Here is a 9,674-nt window from a genome sequence, read left to right as displayed (position 1 = left end):
GTCCGCCTCCACTAATAGGAAGAAAAGTGCAAAGTCATAGACCCGGGGAGACGGAGCGCCACACATTTCTTCTATTTAACTTTCATTCTTTCGTTTCTATCCCCCTCTCAGTTGGTCTTAAAGCGGTTACACTTGCAGGCACAAGATAATGGAGGTTGTAAACTATTAAAAGTACTTAGTCCCTAAATTGAAGTCATTACTGGGATGTAACAACAAGCCCGTCATGTAACGTTTTTTCAGATATTGCTTTTTAAATTACAATAATTTGGCTTCTAATAAAAAAAACTGTACCAATGACTTTAAACGGCAAAACGGGCTGTTCAGATCCAACTAATCGCTCCTAAAACCATCGATCTATTCATCTCTCACATGCGCTACTGTCCTATTGTTTTTATCACAGGGTATTTCCCACCTCAGAGTTCTGACGGTCACATGTGTCAAAGTCATTGTGAATCACAACAAATGATCCGATCGATTGGCTTCACATACGTCCTCTGCCGACTGTAAACAGCCTCAGGACGGAGCGCAGCAGCCGGTTTTTGACTTAAATGTTTGCCAACATGGACGGGGCAACGTTTTGGCTTGATTTTTGTTACTGGGACTGAAGAGTCCTCTGAAAAGCGGCAGATCAAAAGGTGCTGCTTCACTTTCTGTACAATGAGGGAAAACACACATGTGTAAGCTCCCTTTTTGCTACACAAGCAATCGCAAGATTGCGTTTGCCAACCGCAATCAACAGGCCCCCCGGGGAGCAAGACGTAGAGAACCAAATTCAATCAGGCTATTGATTTGAGGGTGCGTTTGAAAATGGATAGGAAGTGTGTGTGTGTGTGTGTGTAGACGCACACTCAGCACCATGTCAAGGCCCACTTTTGTCTAAAACAACCCTACAAGTACTTCTATTCAAAGGTCCATCAGCAGCTCTCTCGCTTGTCTCCAGCCACACAGCGACCGTTACGTCCCCCAGGACACCATGTGACTTAGCTCATTTACAGAAGTCCACCCTCTTGTCCCAGACACTTGAGGCGTACACATGGACGGACACGAACAGGCGGCAGGTATCTGGACACAAGGGATTCGTTCGGCCTGTCTGCTGCCAGTTGTCCTCTGGAGACAGAACAGTTGCTCGATCCGTTTGTTTCTTTTGGGAGCTTCCAGACCAGCAGTAAGCGCGTTTTGAAATGCACGTCAACTCTTGTAACCTGACCCGAGTGCGTGTATGCAAAGTCGATGCTGACTTTAACTGACAATATATACGACGATCCATTGCGGTGACTGATCTGTACTGATACATAAAACTGAGCAACACGCTTCCTTGTCACAACACTGCATCTGGTTATACAAGCAACTATAACGAGGCAAAAAGCACGATAAATGCTATGCGCTCCCCGGAATGACGCAGCAGTTTATGTGTGGAGGAAGGGAAGCAAATGATCTCTTACGCGTGTGCAGGTGGTGTGATAAATCTCACACCCCGGTGGTCATTTTAAGAGCAGCTTGGCCTGTTTTTGCCCAGCTGGGCTCTGTGAGGGGAAAATAGGCAGACGCCATCAGATGCTCTCTTTATATTCTTACACAGGTTGCATGTGGCAGCAATGTGAGAGGACAGTTTGTGGTTGCACGGTGCTTTCGGCATGGTCCCACAGGCTGGTGCATTGTTTACCGTTGTTCTGTAGTCTCACTCAGTGGAGTTCAACGGACCAGATACAACTTCTGAAAAGGTGAATTTAGAGTTGCTTTTATTCTAAGCTGAGCTGAGTTTATCGCCTCATTACTCGGCCTCCTTACTAAATGCAAGGAAATATGGTTTTGATATTGTGAGTATGGGATTTTTTAAGTTCTATTTACAGTATTTTTTTTTTGGTGAATCTTTGATCATGACCTGAATGCTTCTAACTCTGGTGGAGAGCTGGTTTTAAATGTCTTTCTTTTCCTTACTCTCCTCTCTCCACGAATGCTATCTAATTGGAAGTGGAATAGAAAGTGGACCAGTGACACCAGTAACATTCAAAACAAAGAAAGACAGTACTCTGAATTATTTACACAAATGCTTGCTCAGCCCTCGAGGCTGAGACATTTCAAGATTTAAAGCCCTTAATGGGCGGCTTCATCGTTGTCTACAGCATGTGCTGTCATGATGACGTGATGTGACCTTTGGCATTTAATCCCCGAGGTGAAGGTCACATCATGTTTTCCAGTTCCTGTCCTTCCAATTTGTTCCTCGCTAATGCTTGTCTATGTGACCACATCTTCATTTGACACATGTTCAGTAGGAAGGTGCTGAAGATGAAGATGGATGCAGATATGTCCAAATAAAACAGTCGTCATTTGAAATAAAAGTGTCATCCACACGAGTTACAGCTCAGACTTGTATTTCCAGCTGAAAGAAGGATGTGCTCTGCGTGCATTGATCCACAAGGCCCCGTCGACATGGCACCGTGTGTCCCTGCTATTCCCTTGCCCTCTTGAGACTGGACACAAGGGGAAATCAATCCTGCTCCATGACGTGTCCGTAAACAGCCTCCATCGGATATTTACTGATGATGAGGTTCAGCGGTCCCCGTCATGCTGCCGTCCATCTACCTCACACGAGTGGGTTTCAGCCCAGGTTGAGTCACTCCATCACTTGGCCTCCTCTTTGACATGCCCTCCCTTCCCCCCCCTCTACTGGCACGGGTGGTAGGGTCTTTAATAGATTTGGAGCCAAATGGGTCCTGGAAAAGGCCATTTATCCTGGCATGTAGACACTGCTGCTCAGACAAAATGATGAAACTTCTTGTCGGAGATAAGTGGAAGCAGGGAGGCTGGCAGAGAAACGGAGTAGGCGATGTGGGGCAACTTACACTTAATGAATGAATGAATTCTCAAAGTTTCAATTAATAAATAAGCACTGCTCAAAATTAGATATGAAGCCTCGGTGTTCGATGTCCAGTTTAATCGCCATCAAAATTGTCTTTGCTGCATGTAATATAATATCGGACAGGAGCAGCATTCCCTACTACAAGTGATTATTTTCCTATTTTCAAATGCTGCCATTCCTTTCTGGTGAAACCGTAAGATCAACAGCTCTCAAATGGTCCTGCCTCAGCTTCATAATGTAAAAGGGTCCCTGTTTTATGGATGTTTCACAGTGAATAGTTGAGTGTTATCCGCATTGCTTAATGTCAATCAGCATGACACTCAGAGGAATGATATCTAAAAACACCACTGTGGATTCTGGTTATGGTATACAAACCTTGCACACCATGGAACTTCATGGAATTGTATTTTCATAATAAGAAAGTCTAAGAAATTGTAAAAAAAATAAAAAACAATCCGGTTGCCGTTTTCCTTCTCACAGCTTACAATTGTTTTAATAAACTCATTGGTCTCTGCACCAAAGCAAGGCATAGAAACAACATATGGTCACAATTTCCATCATGTTTACTTGTACCACAAACTGCATTTTTTCAGACAGTAAGAAAATGAAAATCGCAGTGCTGTGTAAGGAAAACATAGGAAGAGGTTGAGAGGAAAGCAAAAACCCAATCCCGGACCGAGATAGAACACACTCAATTGTGGTAGTTAGAGTGTGAGGATGGAGCATCTGGTCTAGCTCGGAGGGTCTTCCCGCTAGTGCAAAGCACACGCACACGCACACACACAGACACACACACACACACACACACACACACTCAGAAGCAAACTGCTGCTGATTCTAATGAGGCCAGAGCCTGCTGGGCAGCAGGGCGGCTGTTGCAACGTGTCTCCGGCTCTCTGATTCTTGCCCCAAAGCCACTCGCACGTCATCCACTGTTTCACACCATCCACATCCCCCCCCCCCCCCCCCTCACCCCATCACACCCCCTCTCCTAGTGTTGGCTCGTCAGAGTAGCTTTGAATTTACAGACCTGACAAGACCGGACAAGAATTGAAAAAGACAGGATTGAAGACAATAGAATGCAAAGGAAGAAAGTCATTCATTTACTTTAACTTCTTCCATTGCGTGTCGTCCAGTGTTTCTTGCCCTTCAGCTCTTATTACACCAAGACAACAGGATTTTGCGCTGGCAGATTGATTTCTTTGATTATTTCTCTGAATTTGTGTCTATTTTGTTTACAATGCCATTCCAGAGGTTGGAGCAATGGAGGTAGCAGCTGGCTGCAGCATGAGAAAACAAACCACCAAAATGGTTAAATAAGTGAATTATTCTTTTCTAGGTTATTTTCTACTTTAGTGCGCATGTCCCTTCTGCAGGCTTTCTGATGTGTTGCAATGTTTGCCTCAAAAGTCTACATGTATATCTAAATCGTCCAATCTCCAGTTAATTAAATCTCTTTCATGCCCAAAATTCATTCACTCCAACTCTATTTCCTTGTTTTGTCTCAGAGTCGCTCCATCATCAGAAGAGATAAGCCTGAACAAATCCGTCTAAAGCCTTTGCAGAGCTGATGGTCTCTTAGGAATGACACCTATTCCCTCGCATTTCAAATGACACTAATGGCATATTGACGCGTGTGCAGATGAACAGATTATTATATTTGTGTGTGTGTGTGTGTAACATACAGTCATTTAAGAAATGTTTATTTCATTTATGTATCAATTATCATTTTAGGATACCTGTGAAATGCATGGATGAATAATCCATTCTCAGATTCTGTTATTTTCTGTTATTTTCAATGATATCAACGCCTCAGCAGAAGGGGGCTTGTGGAGAACGTGAGTCCGAGGACGAACAGGAGGGGACAAAGTCATCAAAAACATCCCCACGGAGCCGTCTCGGCCTTTATTTCAAGCCTCGTAGCTAAACTAATATCGTGAAACGATCTAAGAGGGCCCTTTATTCCTAACCCTCATCCTCCGGGGTGTGTGTGTGTGCGTGTGTGTGTGTGCGTGCACCCTTGTACCCGATCATTGTGAGAAGAAGAGCTAAAATGGTGCCCCATTGGTTGAAGCAATTTGACTACAGATAGAAGATTAGATGCTGAAGATTAAACCGAAGGGACCTCACACAATGGAACCACTGTTGGAAACGTTAGCAACGCTTTGACATTATTTTGTGTTACTTAACCATCACATGCAGAATTCCTTATATTCCAATCCTAATTTTAACCAGTTTAAGCTGATCATTAATCAGAGGGACAGTTACCATTTTCAGAATACAACCAAAGCATCTGTCATCTCTTTGATTATAAAACATCTAGCTGCAGATTGGTTGTCCAATGTTCCTTCTAAATTGGGTCAAATGATAATGAAATTGCGCTTCTGTGCGGCTGGGTTGGATGGCTTATTGCTGGCGCCATGCTTCGGTAGGGACAGTTTTACATTAATTTGATCTTTGACAGATTATAAATCACAACGTTGCCTTTAGAAATTCACATCCACTTATGATTTCTTGCTACAATACTTGAAAGATGAGCAGGCGAATAAGCAGCAAATTATCAATGAAATGTTTCTTCATTGGTTAAATAAAATTGTGTCATTGTACAATGCATCCAATACACATCCCAGCACTGTGGTGTATTCTACTTAAATGCATTAAAATCAAAAGATACTGTAAGTTTATTTTAACAAAACCCAGGGCGTTTACAGTGTGAATCACATAGAGAAATATGCAATTGAATTAAGGTTTAGTGTGTTGCTACTATTGTCTCTCCCGAGAATCCTGTGTGTTCATTTTGAGAAGAAACCGCACCTCGTACCCGGCACCTCTTCTCTGCCCGTCACCACCTCCTTCACCGTTACGCAACACATGTAAAACTAGGAAAGCTTTTAAAATTTCTTCAGTTACACAGCAAAATTACATAATTATTAGTTACACTCAAACTATTTACATGTATTTTATCTAATACATCAAATCTCACTATGTTAGACCTTTTAGTACAATAGACATGCTAAATATATGTAATTTAACACACAATTACAATTTTCCACCAAAAAAAACGTTTTTCAGTACAGAAGAACTCTGTTTTTTCTATTTTTGCTCTTTTATGATCCTTAAATACACCATTAATTTGTTAAAATTTGTTAAAACTCCTGCTGTTATAAAAACAAAAGGCAGAAACAATTATGGGGCAGTTTTGATCTTTCAAACTGAATTACATTTTTTGCCCATTAGGAGGAACAGGTTGTTAACCAAACATCAACATATTACATAGAGCAACGTTTTTACGTTGTGAAATGAATCTTCGCTCCATCGTTGTGTGTTGTGGGCCCCAAGAAAGCAATTAGAAGGTTTGCTGTGGAAATGGCCTTTCATATATTTGAATGTATCCAGCATTACTGAAAAAGAATAGATTGTTTTCTTTAAGCTGGTCCATGTTGTATTCGTTATTGTCAAATACTAGAAAATGATTAGGAGGAAAATTGTTCATGTGTTACATGTCCTGCATTGCACATTAGCATAGTCACATTAGCCACGACAGAGCGGTCATATCGACAGAGTAATCCGATCTGAGCGGGTAATATCGCTCTCTCTGTTCAAGAAATGAATGATTAGTGGTGGACGCAGAGATGTGACACTTCCTAGATAGCAAGATTCAAAATTAAAACAAAGAGAGGCAGCAGAAGACAAGATGTGGTCAAGAGGTCACAGAGGATGAGACAGTCAGTCTCCGCCTGCTTCCTCTCCTGTCACTGCATATCAGCACTGGGTTACTGCTAAAATCTCACTTCACCATCCTCTGCTCACCCACTCTGGGGAAATAGAAGCAAACAAACAAAACAATAAAGGGAGAAACAATACGTGACACAGATAAGACAAATATGACAAAATATAATTAACTTTTTGCTAAAAGACAGTAGATTTGAAAACAAATGGAAGACGTATGGAAGATCCAGGGAGATTTTCTTAGTCTGAATGTGCAACAAATGTGGACAGAACCTCATTGCAGCTCTAGAAATGCATTTTTTACGCACACTGCAAACTGCAGAATCCTTTGCATGATAGAGCGCCATTTTAATTTTGTTCTGGGTTTGTTCTTACTAACAACTGTAGTCCCAAAATTGAAAAAATATTTAAACTATAAAGACCAAACATATGTTAAAATGGTGACATTCAGTGTAATACCACATTGCACCACTTCAAATAACTAGTCAACATTGAACGCATCAGAAGACGCCATGTGCCCAGAGGCGTGGACACTGCCTACCGCACCAACTTTAACCCAATCATCATAGAAGAACTCTGTAAACCAATAGAATAGTTTTCACACCTTTCCGATTGTCTATATATGTACGTGTTTTATGTGAGTGAAACCGGTAGACAGTTAACTACGTTGAAGTCAAAGGACTCTCTGTGGCCTGTGGACTGGAGAAGCTCGCGAATCCTCGATCGAGGTGTTAACTTTTTAGCGCAACGCTTATTCTTTTATTAAACTCTTTCGATCTAACTTTTTCGATCTGCGGTATCCTTTGTTCGCCCGGAGTTTTCTTCATTTTTGAACACAATACTATGATGCTCGCTTGGTGGTCTTACGATGTTACCCTGCATGTTGCAGCACTGATGTTATCCTAAAACACATTTGCCTCACAAGTTAAATGTGTGTTTTAATGGTGCAAGCACCACATGACAGCTTGAAACAGTGTGCCCTTCTGACACTAGCCGTATGCAACTGTCCCCACAATGAAGTTTGTTTAATAAGTCCTCCATCCCAGCAAAGATACGGGAAGAGCAATGACAGATCAGTTATCTCCTTTGGCCAATAGCTTTAGTGTGTGAAGTAATTAGCGGATGTGATTAACTCCTATTGTACAGAAAGGGTTCATTAGCAAACCAGTCTAAGGCGCACGTAGCATCGACTTGATTTGCCGGTGACCTACATGGGACGGGAAGTTAAAGCGGCTTTGTCGTGAGACTGCCAGGCTCTGTTGATGCTGTGTTTACACCAAAGTGTGATCACAGAGCAGTTATGTTTCTAACAATTGCCCACAGAATGCAGATGAAGGATATTGTCTCCTCACTTGGTACAGATGGACATTCATCCCGATATGAAAGGGTTTGTGCTCAGAGAACGTGCTGCTTTTGTGAGTCACACGTTTTGTTCTGAAGCCTGTCCAATGTCCTGTGTGTGCGTTTCTTTAATTCAGCACAGCTAAATGATGCTCCTTGTTCCTTCCTATCTGTCTGTAGGGGACCAACTGTTGCGGTACAGAGAGAAAATCACCAGGGATAATCCTCCTCCTGTACGATACTTCTGTGGTTCATGTTTTACGAGAGCTCACCGGGACGCCCCCACAGGGAGGATCTGTTTGTCTCCCATGAATCCCCTGTAGATGTTAAATCATTGATAGCCTCATTGAACTGTGCTCACCAATAACTAGTCGCTGATAACTCAGTTGAGCGCTCATCCGGGCAGTTTACACATCGGATCCCCTTGTTGATGAATTACTGTGAAGTCGCTCGCGTGGTTAGTCGCGGTTCTGGTTTCTCCCGGCGTCGGTAGCCGGCGGATCTGGTGTGATGTTTGTGGATCTACCTTTTTTTTCTATCGGCTGGGTGTGCAGACGGGGAGGATTGACCTGCTGCGACCTTGGAGGAGTGCCCTGGCAAGGGGACGACGGCGACCTCGGGATGGGCAGGACATGCTGCAATGCAGCAGAGCACATCGGTGGCGCTGCATGCTCTCACACACACTCACACACACACACACACAAACCTCAGCTCACCAGCACACTACACACTCACAAGCACACCTACTCTACATAAACACAGCGCTGTTGAAGACTGATCAATAGAAACACACACACGCTTTCTCCTACTGGATAAGCAGTGGAGGGTGTGTCTTAATCAACCTGCCGCTGGCTGGCTGGCTGAAATGCACACACCCACATGACTCTGCATGTTCAGCCGCATGTTAACAGGCGCATGCTCACACTCGTTTACTTCCACATCTCTTGATAGATGCACACATGTGCACGGAGGGAGAATATCTGTGGGTGCACACACACACACACACACACACACACAAGGTACTTTGATGTGGAAGTAACAAGTGAGCAATTACATTAAGTATTATATAACGTAATTTACAGCACCAAATTAATACACTAAAAATGTTGCACTGATTCCAAGATTTATACTGGAAAGTACCGGAAATAACTTTGCAAAAGCTTTCCTATCACTGTTTTATTTTTCAATGCTTCACAGATCCCATAGGAGGACGATATGTAGCAGCAGTACAAAGTTTTCTGATTTAAGTCCAGCAGAGCACAGACCCTCATTAGATGAGAAGAAGATATTTTTTGAGGCAAACAAATAAATCCTAATCACTCAGAGCAATCCCATCAAACTGAATCAGCCTCATTTTGCGTCGCTGAGTGCACTGATAATCCTTAAACCCAGTGGATGACCTAATACATATTCGTATTTGTTGTGACCTTGTAGTCTGAGATATTTTGTTCTTCTGTTGCTAAAAGCGCCTTTGTTGTCCTAAAACTATTAAAAATAAGCCTATGAGCCACACTATTGGATTGATAAACATGAAAAGTCTAGTTTCTTTTGATTCAAGGCTGCATTTGCTGCCCTCTAACTAAAGAAAAGAGCACCAAATGTTCGTTAATTTGAGGCTGAAAATGTTATAGAAATGCTCTGTTTACTTCTGTTTGAGTGTGTTTGTTGAAAACTTCATTGTTAAGCTCAGGAAATTTTATTACAGGAAGGCGATGGGTGCAGAGGAAGGGCATCTGCCTGCTAC

This window comes from Gasterosteus aculeatus, chromosome 9 (assembly GCF_964276395.1).
Source record: "Gasterosteus aculeatus chromosome 9, fGasAcu3.hap1.1, whole genome shotgun sequence".
In the NCBI taxonomy this organism is placed as follows: Eukaryota; Metazoa; Chordata; class Actinopteri; order Perciformes; family Gasterosteidae; genus Gasterosteus; species Gasterosteus aculeatus.
The sequence above is the reverse complement of the archived record's forward strand: the minus strand, read 5'-3'. Positions refer to the sequence as shown.